The following is an 18,552-nucleotide window of genomic DNA, read 5'->3' as shown; positions in this document are numbered from 1 at the left end:
TATGGAAGCCGCACGGCACTTTCTCGATAGCGCCGTATGAATTATTAATGCGGGATCTGACGATACCTTATTGCACATACACTTTTATACATCATTAGAGCTCCAACTAAAAGATCATTCAATGTAAATGTAAATAAAAAAATATGAATTTTTATTTTATACAGCTCGTCTCGCACCGTTTGCTGGAATTTTATTAAGTTCAACGAGGATCGGATACGGTTGACGTGTCTTAAGACGGGTTTGAGACAAGTTTAAGCGTGTTAATTTGCTTTACAATTTATTCATGTGTTATTAAGTAACTTATTTTTTCATCGGAATAATATTATGTCAGTTTATAGGGTGCGAACTATGGCTAAACATTTGAGCGCTATACAGACACTACAAATAGAATCATTTTAGAACAATGCCGTAATGTGTGTGGAAAGCATTGATCAATTACACAGGCGATTGGACCCTGCCCGTTTTACGCCGAGTAATGTATACCCGCAACACAAGTACGTAATGAGCTGAGTACACGCTGATTCACGCACGAATGCCTCTCCAAGCACTCGCTGTACCAGGCTGCTAGAGATTTGTGAAGCTTTCATATACAAAGTTGGCTATGCTGAAATAAATACTTGTCTAGGACTAGAGCATAGACAAGTATTATTTTTAAGAAACGACCTCTTCTGTGGTTGGCAAAAGAGGTTTATGGATTTTGTAACTTGTGTTCTTTATTTATTTATCATTTTCTTAATTTTCAAGTTTACGCTCAATTTGTCCCAGCTTTTCCCTTTATAAATGTTCATTACAAATAAATATGCATTTTTTTCATTACATAAAAGTAATTAACATTCGTAATTAACAGGACAAGTTAATTAACCATATTCGATCGATATCCGATAGGCCTTTGATAAATCGAAAGCGAGATTTGCATAAGATTAAGCCAAAATAAAGTTAAAATTACCATATGCAAATTCTTAAGACCCCGGCCTCTCCTAATGACACTTTGTACTTTATGGAAAAAAACTGTGGTACGTAATTTGACAGTTAATAGCTGTACGCAGCAGCCATGTTTTTTCGAAATAAAAATTAATTATTGTAAAGTGTAAATAATTTATGATGATGTTACCTATATCTTACAATAGATTAAAAGATATGATTATTAATGCTTTATTAAAATTCGTGTAACGCGTTTATAATTCTGTAAAAAATGGTTGGAGGACAAAAAGAGATTTAGAATTCTAACATATTTTTAGTTTATAAATGTATTTAGAAGAATTATCGTCTTGAAAGATTCAGTAAGTATTACAGTTATAATTTTTCCACATTTTAAAATCAGACATGTAGCAAACTGAATTGCGGGCTGGAAATTAAATAAGCTTAATCGCATAAGCAAATTAATACATAATTGTAATTGTAAATTTTAACTTATTAATTGTTTCATTTGTGCGCAAATAATAATAAAAACTTTATTCATGGCAGAAATATGGTTGTGACAAAATTCATCTATCGCTAGTAGCCACACTAGGAGAGCCCCCTAGTTATGGGGATTTAGTGTACAATAATTATTACGTGGAGCATTTCAAAAACATTTTTTTTATAATTAGTAGATTGGTTACAATTACATAATCAAATGCAAGTCATACAAGACATTAGACATAGACATAACATTTTTTACTAACAAAACACACTTACAGAACATATATTAAATAACAAAAATCAAAGAAATAAAAAAAGAATAAAAAAGAATGAGAGATAACTTTTTTCTTTTATAAATAACGAGGTACGTTAAGTTAATATGTATGCATTAAGTATACGTCAATGTGTTTGAGAGTGTGGCTGACTGTACTTGTACATTTTTTTCTAAATCTCTATTTAAACCCGTCTTAGTTAGTTTGTCTTTTGTGCGTATAAAGTTATTTTTCTTTGTAAGTACATATTCCACCCTTTCAACAAAATATAATTTTAATTGTGATTTTCGTTAGCGAATTGTAATCCCACAAACGCGGGCTGTGGTAATGTTGGTATTATCTTGTTATACAAATTGTATAATTATTTTTAACTGGCATTTGGTTACGCTGGCAATAAATTCCTATGAGATATTTCATTCTGCCTGTGCCGTAAACCCTTTAGTAGTCTTTGAGTTTGTGACTGCCGAAAATGTGATTGCTAAGACATTTGAATAGTTCATCATATTGTCGATAGATGACGTTGTTCTAAATTTATAATGCAGTACTTGAATTACAAATGTATTTACAAAACATTCGCTCATTAATTGTATCCTATTAATTAATTAGAATAATTATTAAGACTTAGAGATATTTTTATGCAGAATTTAAAGTTTTATTAATACACAAATAACACAAAGGACAAACAATAAAACCTGTAGGTATGTATATTAGTTTTTGGGTGCTCGAAGTACCTACAGACATTTCAGTACTGTTTATCTCGGATTTAGTATTTTTTAAACGAAAATACAAAATCCGTTTATTAAAGAATTTAGTTTGTTGATTTCTTGTATTTGTTGCACTTTAGGCAAAGGCCGAAAGAAGTTTCACTTCAAAAATTTGGAAAACACTGGTTTAGATGAAGGCGATCTATTAAACTTTTTAATAGATATATTCATCAAACAAATATACAGTATTTACAATATTCTTAAACTACATAGTAATAATATTTATTAATAGAAAATAAAAATTATTTTAAAAGTTTGGTCCCTGTGTACCTATAACGCTGGCAGCAGTTATTTTTAAACTAGTAACTTCATAGCAACAAAGCATTCTCAGAATACCGGACATCAAAGGATGTTTCCGGTTTTATTGCATTAATAACATTGAAATTTACAAACGCGATGTGTTAATTGGAACCGGTATTAATTAATACGCCAATAGTTAAATTACATTATTGGAAAACATGTTTAATTTTTTTTTAATTTATGAAAAGAAAATCCTGTCCTAACAGGTGACCCTAAATCCACAAGAAGTCCAATAAAAAATTACACAAAATAACTACTATGTATAGACATTAACAGTTTCTCATTTAATTTGATAAAAGTTGAAAAATTCCTTAATCGTTCTATTAATTAAACTCAAATCTTTATTGCATTCTTTGTTAATATTTTACATGTGACACGTTATAATTTATTACAATAAGGACCTTGGTTTGGCACAGCAATTGTGTGAGAGGACATGCTCCACCATAGTTAATCCATTTCTATTCTTACAAGATACTTTATTTATTTGGTATACTTGCTTTAGCTTCATATTGCGAAAAGAAGAATGTACTTAACATTATTAATAAACATGGCTTTTATAAAGAAATTAAAGTCTGTAATAGCGTAATAATATTTCTTATACAATAATTAATTTAATAATTTGGTAAACCTCAACTTTTAGTTTCGTTTTTCACATTTTCAGTTAATTTATTATATAATTTATTAAGGAGTCCTGATTGATGTAATCCCAATCTGGTATGTAGTCTGTTTCGAATCGTTTAGAAATACAGCGGGGAAAATAAAATAAACAGACGATATATTTAACCAACCAAACAAAATTTAATAATAGGCATTACAATAACAAATTATGGTTGATTGCGACCATTGAATAATTTACGTTTCTAAACGAAAAACCACAATTTGTTCGCCCAAATATGAAACATTCAATATGTCCGTTGAATGGCCCGCATGAATTCATGTAATGTCTGAACTTATCATAGAATCGAAGAAATGTCTTTTTCATGAACTGACCAATTTTAATGCTATATTTAAAATTATATATTGGAAGTATCCTCTTACCCAAAAAAAGAATTACTAACTTTAGATAGTTAAGTACAGGGAAATTGCAGCCGAATGATTTACAATCCGAATGACAGACTTTCTTTAAAGGAAAAGGTAGTGTTGAACTCCTTATTAATACAATCACTAAGATAGTTGTATTGTGTATCAACGGTAATAAAGGTAGGTAACTATATTATATCTAAATGTCACCATTCGCTTTTTATTCACTGGAACGAACACACTGCTTTCTATTATTTGTCCCACCACTTTATATTTTAGTCTACAATAAATGATCTGGGCTAAAAAAAATTGAGGTTTGCATTGCCATTAACTTGTAATTCTATAAAAAAAATTAAACGAAAATAAACGGAAATAAACGAAACATAGTGTGACACATTCTTTTGCTTATACGTGATTAAATATAAATTAATTGTGTATTTAAAAGTTTGTACCGTGAATCGAAGTGAAATTAGTTTCTTAAACCTTACTGAAACTGTTAGTGATGAAGTCTGTACCAGAACGGACGAGGAACTAAGCACAGCTCAAACAAAGTTAAGAGACCGTTAAAGCCAGTAAGTATTCTTGTATGTTTGACGGCATCAAGAAGTTCTTGTAATTTAATCAATTCACAAAACATTTGTTGTTGAAGGCTTTAAATAAGTTGTTTGAGTTCGGGTTTTATCGAACTATGACATCATCATCATTACATCCATTGATCTTTACCACCATAAAAAAAAGATGTCAAGAAGTACTTGAAGAAGCGAAAGACTCTAATTTTGTTTAAGTAGTACTTGCTTGTTTCTGTTTTATAAACATATACTGTTTATCTATGTAATCTGTTTTGGCTTTCTGTATGGTCTTAGTGTTTTGTATTATAATATGTATGAGTGTAAGCTGTTAAATTTTTTATAATTAAATAAATAAATAAATGAATTATAAGATAGAAACTAATGTTGCAACCTTAAACATCATGCTTACGTCATTCAGTGTTCTGGTGATTCTTAAGCCTTAATTCAAAGAAATACATTATTATTTAATATTAATCAATTCGTTTTCGGTCCGATACCCATCAGTGGTCACGAATGGCCCGAACATCTGCTGTAGATAAGAAAAACGGCAATCAATCAAAAAAGGCGTTGTATTGAAAAGGCATCATTAAAACCACCTGGAGCATTAAATGTGTACTGCCTTGTACCCGCATCTAATGTAATGATGATCTACGCATAAAATTGGCATAATGTATGCACGTATGCATAATAATGCACTTTTTTTCATCGCTTTCTGTGAAATTGTGTTTACGCTGTAATAAAAAAAGGCTTGGAAATTTTAGGGATAAATTTTAACCAATAAACAATTTTATTTCGTTTTTCTTAAACCGAAGATATGTACCAAAAATACTAAAGTCCAAATTGTTTACTAGTAAAACTTCGAAGAAAATTGAACTTGTGTAGCTGCTAGCTTTTCTTTACACGCGCCACGCTCATAATTTCATTTTCTTTACCAAGGAAACATGAAGCCACGCTTATTTTATAAGCTATAAAGCTTCCCTATCCTTTTCTAGCGGGTGGGAATGGACGTGTAAGACTATAAAAAATATTCTCATTGAAAGTTGAGCTCTAAGTCTATGAATATAGATGTATGTTTTGCTTAAATCCTCTTTACATAAAACGGGCGAAGTTTTCTGCTTCATTTATTAGTACTATGTCGACGCCGTACCTCGCCCTTAAGACGATTTATGAGAGCTCACTCTACTAATAGCACACCCCTAATTTCAATGTTAATTTTTAACAATTTGGGATTGTTTAACGAGTTTTGTGACTTGAAAGGATTTTTCGAAGCCGCAAAAAGGTTCACCGCAATAAAATTCAACTGTTATTACGCCTAGTTTACTTTCGTTTAGATAATGCTTTTTGCTTTTATTTTATTATAGTTTATAAAAACGATTTCAGCTAAGGCAATTTTCTCGGCATTAACTCGCTTCGTATTTCATTCATGACTGAGTTTTGTTATTAATAGCGGGCTTTGCAAGTGAATTATTTCGAAATTCGAATTAGCAAAGTAAATGCAACAAAGACCCTTATTTACGGATTTGACTATACATTTTAGAATCTATAACGAAGTAAGGATAAGCCAATTTGAAACCACTATCAAGCAATCTCGAACAAGGTGAAATAAAGATTTTTTAAATGATAAATGCAATTGAGCTGAATCGGACGTGTCGTTGGAAAACCGCCGACAATTTATTACTCACGGACTAATTGAATATCCATTACAAAAATATATTGTCCTCATGTTTTTATTAAATTTCACTGAATTCATTGCTTTATGAAAATATTTCTTTATACAATGTAATGACTTGTTTTATTGTAAGCTGTAATCATAAACAAATTACCCACAGTAGTAATAACACGAATTACTTTTGATTGTAGTTTGTTATTTTTACAGGTAAGTCACGAGCTGGTTTAAATGCTGTATAATTTACATCAATACCAGTCAAGCGATGGGTGAGTATGCGGTACATAATACATACATTAATTTCAATATATGTACAACATACCTTGTTTGCAAATCACAGAACTGATAGTAGTAGTATGATTTATATCATTGTTCATAAAGATTATAAAAACAATGTTTTGAATTGTCATAAATTTTGTAACAATTAAGTCATTTCACAAAAAGTTTTCACTGTAAGCCAGGCTTGCTTCTGATAAACAAACGGTGAGGCTGGGATTTGTGACTCAGTTTGCTGGTCCATAAATCAACTTCATAAATAAATTAATTAAGAAGGATCTTTTTCTATAAAAAAGGTCAGAGAAAAGTATTTTCACTCAAGGTAATTTCTACTTACCAGGGCCTCAGAAGATTAAAGAGACTTTCTTAAGCTATTGTCTTCGCATAAAAACGTTCATTGTTCTCTTAAAGGGGGCAAAACTATCATTATTAAATAATTAAAGGTTTAATTATCCCGTAATTGGGTTGTAATTAACAGAATTGGAATTCATTACACGTTCACAACAGCGACAGCTGTTAATTGTGTAATTATTTTTTGACCGCTGTTTGTTCACTTGCCTATAGAACGTTTATAATTTTCTAGCAAGGTTTTGTACTTTGGAACATCAATGATGTATACGATTTATTATATTCTGAATATAAACACATAATACACAAACATAATGAATATTTGAATCAAGTAATAGGTCCTATTTGTTGTATCACAATAATTGTGTTTACAAAATATAATAAAATTAAAACAGTGAAAAAATTAATTTAAAGATTTTTTGTTTCATAGTAGGTACCCTAGTCTTATATAAAAACATGTTATTGAAATGACGTAATAACATTTTTTTATCTTCGAAAAAATAGCAAAGAAACTTAAACGGTAATCTTTGGGGTAGAATTTCTCAATAGTAAAGTCGTTAGTAAAGTCAGTTGCCATGTATCAAATATCTCCTTTTATTTACGCGAGGGGAGATCAAAGGATCTTGCACCCTACATTTTCTTCGCTTTAATTATTTCGCCAGAAGCCTGGAGTGAATTTTAAGAGCTTGTCGCGAAATGGGCTCTTAATTACGACATTCAAGTATTATTTGTAATAATTAATAAGTTTCTCTTGGCTTTGTGAACCGGTAATTTTTGATGTCTTTCATAATCTTGTTGCTTTAAATTCGTTATAATATTTTTACAGTGTACACAATTTAACAATGTATGAACAACACAAAACACGTGATTTGTGACATTTTCATGAATAAATACGTTATTCATCAAAAATCATACTTTTAGATTATGCATATGTTCGTAAAAAAATGTTAGGTAAGGCGGCTTGTACTGGTTCTTAAATTATACAATTTTTACATATATTCTCTACATTCCCACATCAAATTATCATTATCGCTGGATTGAATTGCGTTTATGAATGTATTTGAAAATTCAAGTCGTATTTATTTAATCATATATTATTGAAGAAACAAGTTAAAAGTACCCATTACAGGAGCACGTACGTTATGGAAGATGATGAAGCGAGAGACGTATGTCGGGTAGCAAGTGGAGAGACAAGTGTGGTCTCTGCCTATCTCTTTGGGAAAAGGCTAAAAAAATACAAATTAAACGCAGAAGCACAATTTAAAAAGCCGTAAACGAATGTAATGAACAAAGCAATACAATTAACAAATAAAAACAATTTTAATGAACTCGGTCTTATATTATATGCATGATACGTATTTTAAAATTCAATAATGACATGAATAATATCAGATGAGCAGTTATTAAAGCGATATTAAAACTAATTGGAATCGTCTGCCTTCAGTTTAATTATACTATCAACATTCAGTTATTATCAACGATGGCAACATCGGTTATACCATCGACATTTAAATATCTTTACCTCATCGTAAACGTTAATCTGCATCAATAAAATGTTAATTGTAACGTTGACGTTTGACATTTGACAAATTTAATTGAATACATAATTTTTTATCGTGACCGGTAAGATCGTAAACCGTTTACGAAGAAAGGAATTAAATTGTTTTGATGTGTGTTAAATTTGCTGTTATTCTATATAAAATTACATCAACACAAATCCAATTAATGTAAATTTATTTGAGGGTTTAGCACTAGAATTCGTAACATTTTAAAATTGGAAATGTACACGTTCGGGCTGTCAAAAACACGCCATTTTGAAAATGTCACATACGCCAATTTGATTTTCTTATCTTCTTGGCCGGCATAGTCAATCTTGCCTGACATATTTCATTCGTTCGTCACAATAGCACAAGCAATTCACAATATTGTGGTTCAAAAATATTTAACAAAATCAATGGACAAGCGACAAACCTCCATATACTCTTAAGAAAATCATAATTAAAAGCCGTAATATGCACAATCGAGTCCGATCAAGAAATACAATGATAGCACACAAATATGAAGAAATTATTTATTTACGAAAAACAACTAGGAAGTCTGTTATAATAATTTTAAATCATGGTTCTTAGGAAATTGATTCCAGCGGCTATGAAAAAGTTGAGTGAAAAATGTTATCTAGCAACGACGTGAATAATATTACGAAATGCTCTCGTAAGTTTCTCGGGCCCTGGTACTATTATAATAAATAAATATATATATGTATAGGCTTTCCATTAATCTATGACAGTTACATATTAACCTCATATAACTTAATACTCTGTGGCTTTTCGTATTGGCGTATCGTCGAGTCATAAATACGATTACAGCCACAAAGGGTCACTCAATTCTGCCCTCTGGTCCTCTATAATCTTCGGTGATAAACGGTATTCGATTCGTTATATCTCGTTGGCAACATCGAAATACATACGTCCTAAAAATGATTGGGAATTTTTCTTATACCGTTATAAATAATACTTATTAGCTCTTTATTCGAAGGTTTCAGCAGTTTTATAAATTAAGAAATGTGTCATTTGAGACGGGCATCGTTTATGAAAATTATTTACGAAGTATTAAAGAATCTCTTGTTGAGTATATTTTCCGATCGACACCATCTTGAAACTACTTTTATTTTACGTTTAACTATGTCCACCGGACCATAAACATTAATATTACGAAGCCCCAAGGGTCACCATCACGCTAAAAGACTTATTGAAGCCAGACCCTGGGTGCTCGTTAAGGGTCTGCGATCAACTTAATCCATTACCATTTTATAACATCGTAAAGGTTTCATGGCACCGTCAAAACCTTATATCAAAATAATTTCCATGGCTCAGTCACGCCGTTATGGACCGGAAGTCGTTAATTAAATTCAAATGTTTTCTAAGCTTTTATTACGGTTGAATTCAAATTGAACTGATTCTTATATCATTTGTTTATTATGGCCTTTCTAATTTGCAAACGATTGCAGTTCCTGTAATTAAAAACATCGAGTAATTAGCATTGCAGTATTATTGATTACGTTTTAAAGATAATTTTTATCAATAATGTTAGTTAGTATCAAAAACAAATACATTTTAGTTGGATTTTTATTGTACGAACCAAAATGGTGTCGGTAATACCAATTTCAGTTGCCGCAATGTAAGTGGCACTGTTCATACATACATACATTCACATAGGCACAAACCTCGAAATTCCTTTTCCCCATTATTTAAAAAGAGAATCTTGGAACGTTTCTTGTAAGGAAAATAATCTGAACGTGTTTGGGAAGCGAAAAGGTACGAAGATCACACAAAATATACCAAGAGAACATAAACGTCTTGGAGCTCTATAGGGTTGCAAATTACCCGGTAACTCGGAGGGCAAGGTAATCTTGTTATCGGGTAGATATCCCAGTTGGTATGGGGAAACCGCAACTTTTGCGCTAAAAGCGAACCCTAGTTCGGGCTCCTAATTGTTTGTGTTAAGAGATTAGGTTTAATTAATGTAAATCGAGAAAGGTATATAAAACCCAACAAAAGAAATTCTGAAACGTCTTAAATCATTAATTCTGAGTGCATTAAAAATAAACAAGGCACGTGACAAATACGATTTTTACTTGGCTCGAGCAAAGATTATGTCGCGTGGGCGTTGACAGGCAGCTGCAATATCTGAAGTGTGTTTACGACTCATTTTCAGACTTCATAAAATAATATTTCGCATCAACGCTTTAATAATTCATAGGCGACTTGATAGTTAGATGTTTTAGTGTTGTTCGAGCGGAGGCAATTTGTTTTTCCCTGTAAGTGGAGAACAAAGGAAAGCTCGGAAAACCTTGTTAACTTTTTAAAACATTCGCGCTCATGCATTATTCAGTCGCGGTACGGTAGGTACGCGCGGAGTCGTGTAAATAGTGAATGAATGTCGTCGGCCGAGACTGTCCGGCTACCCTTTTCACAATTGTTGTCATGAAACTTCACGAAACACAACACAGTTTACCTTTGTTGTCATGAAACGCGAATTTCAATCGTGGCTAAAATTCCTACGCACAATTGTATAAAATTAAGTAATTACGACTTCCGAACTAATTCGAAGGTCCTTCTAAAGTATTTTCGAACCAAACCAAACTCGTACCAATTCCTATAGGGCGCTTGAGAGTCCTTGCGCAATGATTGCCCATGGGCATGTGAGTGAGTCTCCTGCCCGTTCTATATATCATTGTTCTGTTACAATTTTTACAAATAGCTTGTATTAGACAAGTCGAGTAGCTTATGTATGCTATGTATGTACGGCGTATGTTTTCTACAGAATTAAAAATAATTTACAATAAAGTGTTTACAAAGGAACGCGAGAGCCGTCAGAATTATTAAAAGCTTCGAGTGAGGGCAGAGTTGGCATCTTGTTTTATTAACGCTGGGTAAAGCTTCATGAATATTTACGTTACGCCAAGTTTTAAAGTGTATAATAATATAATTTAGCTTATGAGTTTTTAAAGTGAAACTCCTTTAGGCACATGAGGGTAAAATTTGATAGTACGAAGATGTGCAGCGTTTTTGTCGAAAAAAGGGAGAAAGTGATTGAGACCGATTGAGAAAGAGTGAGAAAAAAATACACGCTATTAGTTGATGTTTTCGTTTAGTACTTAGTTACATATTAGAAACTAGATGGCAATTCAGATCTCTTATTGATTTACATTATCATTAGCACGTATTCAGTGTGTTAACAGTTTGAATAAAGATATACAAATACATGGAGTGATCATGTACTGCTACATGGTCTCTATTCTATCTATCTATTGGGGCTTTTTATACCTTTGTTGGTATATAATTTACAAAGAATTTTCACTTCTGACACTTTGTACGCACGTACGTACACATACTTTATTCTATTATAAATGGGAGCTAATTTAATGTACGCTCTGAATAGGGAAGCATAAGTGGGGAAGAGGTTCGTTTATCTTCCCCTGAAGCGATAAAAATCGAGTTTCGATATTGTGCTTGTAAAACCGTTTGTCCGGAGTATAAATAACGTTGCCGGGTCAGGGATGCCATCTAACGAGGGTTGCCACTCACACAAGGGCTGTTGAAACTTACAAACTGCACGTTCCCTCCCCTCATACCCGTAGGATTTTTATCTCGAAGTTTTTAAGCGATCATTAAATGTTTAATGTGGGAATTTCAGTTCCTATCTCTTACGTCTGGGACATATATGGCAGACAGATGCACTTATGTAGGCATTCAAAGATAGGAGTTTTTTTAAAACAACACTCTTTAATCGCATTTACCACGGAGTGTTCAAAGCAGAATCCGCCGTCTGCCGTTCCAGAATTGAGCCTTTTTTAAAGCCGCTTTGAAGGCCCGTCAAGAAAATAACGTACCAATTCTTAAAAAGCCGGCCACGCACTCGCAAACCCTCTGGCATTTAAAGCGCATATATATAGTTGATTTAAAGTACCCATTTGGGCCCTGTTCCATAAAAAATAATTCTCGTTAAATCTCATAAAACCGAGATAAATTTACTAACTCAATATACCTGTCAATCAAGTACTCGTTATTAAATCAAAATTAATTTATCCCACAAAATATTATGTGTAGGTGTAGAACAATCAATTACGTCGACAGAGGTTATTACGAAACGAGATAACAGATTCCGCTGGCAAATAGATTTTATATTAACGTTTATGTTATATTAAATTTGGTATTTCGGTTATAAACCATTTTGTAAAATTCCTACTCGAATTGTCTTCATGTTTGTTTAATGTATTGTGTAATAAACAGCTGTATGAAAACAGATTGTTATTCGCATAAATTTAAACGAAAATGTTGTCTATTTAATACCTTCACCCATCTATGTCATCCTAGTAACAATTTATCACAATAAGTCAGTCCAAATTAATCGATTTTTTACTTTTTCTTCTAGTGAGTAGTGAATCGCAAGAACAAGAAACGCAATCGAGCACTTTCAAGCAAATATTTTTAATATTGAGCCCTCGCGCTGGCGGAATATAGAAAATGCTTTGTAGTTTCTCTTTCAAAGAGGATAATTAAAAGAGATTGTTTTGTATTGTTTTTGATATCACGGTATACAAATTGTTCGTCGCTTTTGTCTATTTTGTCGTTTTCGATTTATCCATCGTGGCTTTATTTCTGTGTAACTGGAATTTTCTTTTTGTCGTTACCATACTGCGCTATTTATTACTATTATTGTTCAAATATATAAAGAAAATTACAATAACTTGTAGAGCGTTAATAATAAATAACTAACAAATTTCCAGCAATTTAACGATTTCTATACAAATGCTTTTCTAACAAAAGTAAGTGTAGTGGTGATATTCGCTTGTATAAAAAGAACGATACTTATTTTTAGCTTTGCAAGCTTTGAGTGCATTTTGAGCGAGAATAACGGAAGCTTGACATACTGCACCATAGTGCACAGACTAAATTACTACATACCGCGCCATAGATAAATTCTTTTGAGCGACATAGAGTAGAGAGGAATGTTAAAAATGGAATAAAAGCGCATGCCGAAATCTTGGTTATATTATGTCAGCCCGAATGAATGACGTTATTTATGTTAAATATCTAATATATATTAAACTGAATGATTTAAACAAATTAATACTTCCGCCTTAGGTTGTTATGATACATACATCTTTATATAAACTAGTAAATTATTAACTGTCATAATTTATTTAATTAAACTTGAATGAATAAAACCGGCTTTCATTCAAATTAAGTCAAAATTAAAATCCACTGTAATAAAAAACATAATTTCTCTTTTAATTACCAGGTTGCCAAGAGATGGAAAGAGGTTTTATTTTTAATTAATATTGTTCGAGACTCCGTTGAGGGCGATTGTTTTACGAGGAAACAGTTCAATTTCGTTTCCAATGTTTACGCTGAATGCTAGTTAATTAGCGCACCGTAATTATTACGGACATTTCCTCGGCTTTGCAGAATTCCAAATGAATCAATTAAAAAACACGACATAAAATAATCAAACTGGTTGACTAGACGGTTAAAGAAGGAACTATGTGAACCGAAATAGAATGAAGTTGCGAATTCACATAAATTCATTGTAACAATAACTCGTGTAATAACGAAATAAAAATGATGAGATTAATTTTATCTGATCGAAGAACCAGTCGGTGCGTGAAGTTTTATTGTGGCGCGTGTTTTTGAAGTTACCTCGGTATAAGTTACCTCGGCTTAAATTAAAATTGAATTTTTATTGCTTATACATACTGTATACGTTTGGAAATAATAGATGCGATTGTGAAAAGATAAAGCTCTTTGTTGCATATCACAAAAATTAGGCTTGTCGGAGGTATAAAAGTATAGAACTTAAATATTTATATACCGACGATGTTGTCTTTATAACAAATAACGTTCAAATAGTATCGTTTAAAAATACTCCCCACCTGACATAAAAGAATTACCACAGATATATAAAACTGTAGAGAAAAATAGCGAAAAATCTGTTTATTTCGGTAGCGCGAGGGTGAAATAACTGTATTAAAACAGTTGCGCATCAAATCCAATTGTAGCCGCTTAATTAGTTGGGGTGTGTCAGCTTTCACTAACTCGAATGATATCTATACATACACTGTTTTTCGAGCACAGAACATTCAACGTATATTTAAATTTAACAAAAAAAAAATTAAAAAATTACCTACACCAATTGACGATTTTATGATTTAAAATAATTATCATACGCTTCTGATGTTCTGTGCATATCAGTGGGTCGTTATTACGGCAACATCGTCTATAATTAAATCCATTGAATGCAAATTAATTAATATGTATTTAAAGCTTTAATACAATTCAATTATGGCACCGATATGTTTGTGGTTCTGTCATTATCGATATATCTTGTTTAGCTGTCACAATTACAAATATAATTGCATTGGAATGATGTAGATAATTGCTTCAGTAATTCGCTAACTACAATGTATAAATAATAGAACGTTCGTCTTGAATGAATTAACGTAGTCTGTGGTTTTGATTATCGTGTATTTCGAGTAACATAATATATCCAACGAAGAAACTTTTAATGTCGTATTTGTGAACGGTTTGCGAGTTGTTATTTATTTTGTGTTTCATAACTTTGTAGGCTTAATAGTTTTCGTGCTAGCGCTTAAAACGTGAGCTCCATATCAGACAAGGTTTTCGTGCTAATACTAAAGTGTAAATGTGCGAAAGTTTACAGAATGGGACTACTATTGCCCGTAAAACGTTCTGGCTTTGTATAAAATCCTTACGGAGCGTTGTTAACTTTTACGGTAATGGATATTTAAGGCAAGTATGTAAAGTAGTGCTGTGATTATTTACTATGTTTTTTATTCTTAAGCTAAACGTGCCAAAGTAAGATTGTCAAATTTCAACAACACAATCAAAACAATCAAACGTCACTCTGGTCCATTGCAATTACTAAAAATCACGTAACAGTCTCTCGTCGTTGGTACTAAGGTTGCATAAATGCACAGAAGTTGTGTGAAATATAATCAAATGAAGCCATTTACATTCAGCGCCGATACGCGAGCAGGACAACCATTGCATTACCATCTCACTCACGCACACATTTAATGGCGTACCCAGCTCAACTCGAACTGGATCCCAAGAGTCGAAGAAATAACAAAATTTTATGTGAATTATTCGATCTTTCGTTCACGTTTCAGTAAGTACTGTGTAATAGACCGATTGAGAATTGATTTGTGTGACCCTTATAAATTCCGAGTATTATGGCGATAACAATGTTTATTTTAGTATATCGGAAAATGCTTGTCTAGATTAATAATCCGATAAACATAAATTCAAGTGTAGTATTTCATATATCAATGTTTGATTGAGTGTTTCACGATGATATAACAATGCTTTTTCTTTAAATTGTCGAATAGTCCAATTTTTAAATTTATGTGTAGAGCCATCTGAAACCTTAATTTAAACCCGCGAAATGACTACAGATTCTAAAGAAAAGACATCAAAAACCACACAGATAAAGCAAATTATTGATCTTTACCCACGCGGAGTGTATAAACGTTCATTGTTAGTGACAAATGTGCTTCTTACGCCCACAAGCGTTGAGACAATGCCGTATGTACAGTTGAGCCACAAACATTAATATTTCGACACGCCATGTCGCTATTAAATCCTTTATGGTTTTAAAGGGAGCTACGAGGGTTGAGCTATCCGATTTATTGAGTTTATAATTGATATTTCACGATAAATTTCACGTGACCGATAACCTTGTGTGAACTTTAAAGAATTATGCGATTACGTAAGCCTTTGATAAAGTCATGGATGCAATCTTTTTGTGTTCGTATTAATTAATATTTCACTATCTTATTAATTATCCGTTCGTGCCTTTTGTTTTGATCTGATAAAGTGAATGTTAAATATGTATTTCATAAAACAGTTTACATGAATAACTTTATTAAAGGCGTAGACGAATAGGACTCTATCTCCGCCATTTTTTAATCGCCATGTATTTGATGCATATACATGGAGTCTTTTAGGGCTTCCGTCAGCTGCCCCGAAACCTATTCACGTTAAGAGCACAAGTAATCTGGAGATGAAAAAGCATTCTTTTTTAAGTTTTTAAAACTGTTCAATCTGTCCACCTGTTTTCGTCCTACGTATGAACATAATGATACAGTTATCATAAACTAAAAAAAACTACATAAAACATATAGCAAACAATGGAATATATTATATAAAAAGGTATAAATATTTACAATTACAAAAAGAAATGATTAAATACGTGATAAATTTGGCTGTGTTGTGTGAAGGTGTGTGTGGTATATGTACATACTTACGTACCTGAGTGTGGGTATGTGAGGTGTAGTCATGATGCAGATGATTTTGCGATTGGTGATTAAAATCAGTACTGGAACAGATTTGTTTGACATCTAAATCCCATTGTGAGAGATTGCAGATGGGCCACAAATGGAAAGCGAGAGACACCTACATAGTAAATGAGTCGCAACGATGTCTCCGACCCCTGACTCATAATACGTGTAATTTACGCGGGGCTATAGACCGCGACAAATTGCGGTAGGAGATATTCCAGCTAAAGGGTACCTTTAAACGAATTGGAATCCAAATGGAATTGGAATGCTAGCGAGTTAATAAGTCTGTCGCTAATAATTTATGATTATTTATTAGTCACTAGGGCTTATCCTGGAAAGACAAGGACAACAAAATAAACAATGGAGAGACGTAATAACGGGGAAAAACTAGATGAAAGTTGCTTAAGACGGAAAATATGGAGGAGGCTTATCCCCTTAAGGCCCATACAAATACTAGAACACTAACAAAACTCATGTCTTTTAGAACTTATAAAAACAAAAGAATAAAGTATGGATTCATTAATAAAGCTTGGCGACTTATCCAAATTGTTATTTTAATTACAATTAAAATTTATTTCGACAATTTTAATTTCAACCCGCCAAGACGCTTCGTTACACAAGATGGCGTCGCACTCTATCACCATGCCTAAACTAATGTCAAGTTTTTTAATGACACTAATTATATTTCGATCACTAAGTCTTTGACGAAATTAAAGGATGTGTTTTAACAGGCTTTCGTCGATTCGAATAATCTGTGGCTGTTATGTGTCAAATGACGTATAAAATCCATATTTTGATGAGACAAATCTTTGTAGCCTTATGGCGGTATGTTAACTTGTATTTTACAATATACATAAATTGAAGACGTATTCAACTTGAGTCCCGGATCATTAATATAATTTAGGCAAACGGCACGTTTAGTGCTCGCGTTTATGGTGGCCTTTGGCGTGCCAAGGCAATAAATACCGGTGTCTTGTTTATATCGTGGAACGTTTATGCCGCTATTCCACGCGGAATCACTGGGATGCCGACAGCGTAATGCTTGATATTGCCAATTGACAAATTGAACGACTCAAATATGTCAAATGAATATATATATATATTGGTCTCTTTCTGTAACAAAACGGAAATCCAATATATGTATGTAATATGTATTTTCAGTGCGATTTCTTAGTAATGCTTATTATAAAATACTAGGATATCATAAAGATATTCAGGCATGTCTTGCAAGTCATATGTATTTTAAATATAATAATAATTGCAAGCGATTTAATACAGCAAATTACCTAAAATACCATTTACTACCATGAATATAGCTGAGTGAGGTTTAAAGTTCGTAATGGTTTGTATTTTTTGCTAGACTGCAATTGTCCGCTAACGATTGACTAGAAGAGCATCAGACTTAACAAAAACAGTGTTTTATTTGTTATAGAAAATGAATTACAATGGATAATTGGACATAACTTTATAAATTAAAATATACATATTAAATGATTACTTTCCTTTTAAGAGTTAACTCCTATCATTGTATACTTTCCAATTCTATCTATTACGAATATAGTGTAAACTCCATCTAACGATCTTCGAAATTTTTGGATTTGTATGGTTTAGATTGTCTTCCATATGATGATAATGACTGTACATTGCATTACGACCACTGTCAATAACGACATCAATTACTTTTAAAGTTGCTAAAATTTGTAAAAACTGCGCAGCTGTGTACACATTTTCGCTTTATTATCCTAGCCCGCAATAAACTCGACTGTCAGCATCATGCATACGAATTTTCTAAGAAATTCGTTCTTTTGTTTACAAATTGGGATCGCTTGCACGAATAGACATGTATGTTGTCGATGACTTATAGCCATATTGTTATAGGAGCCATGGATTATACGTCTCATATTCCTAGTTGCTCACCATCTTTAAAACTGTAAACATGGCTTGTAAAAGAAAACACTGTGTATTGATGAAAAAGTTTTACTGATACGCGCAACAGAAACGGGAGAAAAAATACGCGATGTTGGCAAACGCTTTGGATAATAATGGATTTAGTTGCTTTATCGTGTCCAGAATA

General features: G+C 32.4%; 1 protein-coding gene across 6 annotated transcripts in view; it reads left to right on the top strand.

Moving 5' to 3' along the window:
- The window catches only part of LOC110994470 (zinc finger protein 608), a 79,499-nt gene that overhangs the window by 45,026 nt on the left and 15,921 nt on the right, over positions 1-18,552 (top strand). The gene's annotated exons all lie outside the window — the stretch shown is intronic.

The sequence above is a fragment of the Pieris rapae genome, chromosome 1 (assembly GCF_905147795.1).
Source record: "Pieris rapae chromosome 1, ilPieRapa1.1, whole genome shotgun sequence".
NCBI lineage: Eukaryota > Metazoa > Arthropoda > Insecta > Lepidoptera > Pieridae > Pieris > Pieris rapae.
This window is presented reverse-complemented; position numbering and strand designations above follow the sequence as displayed.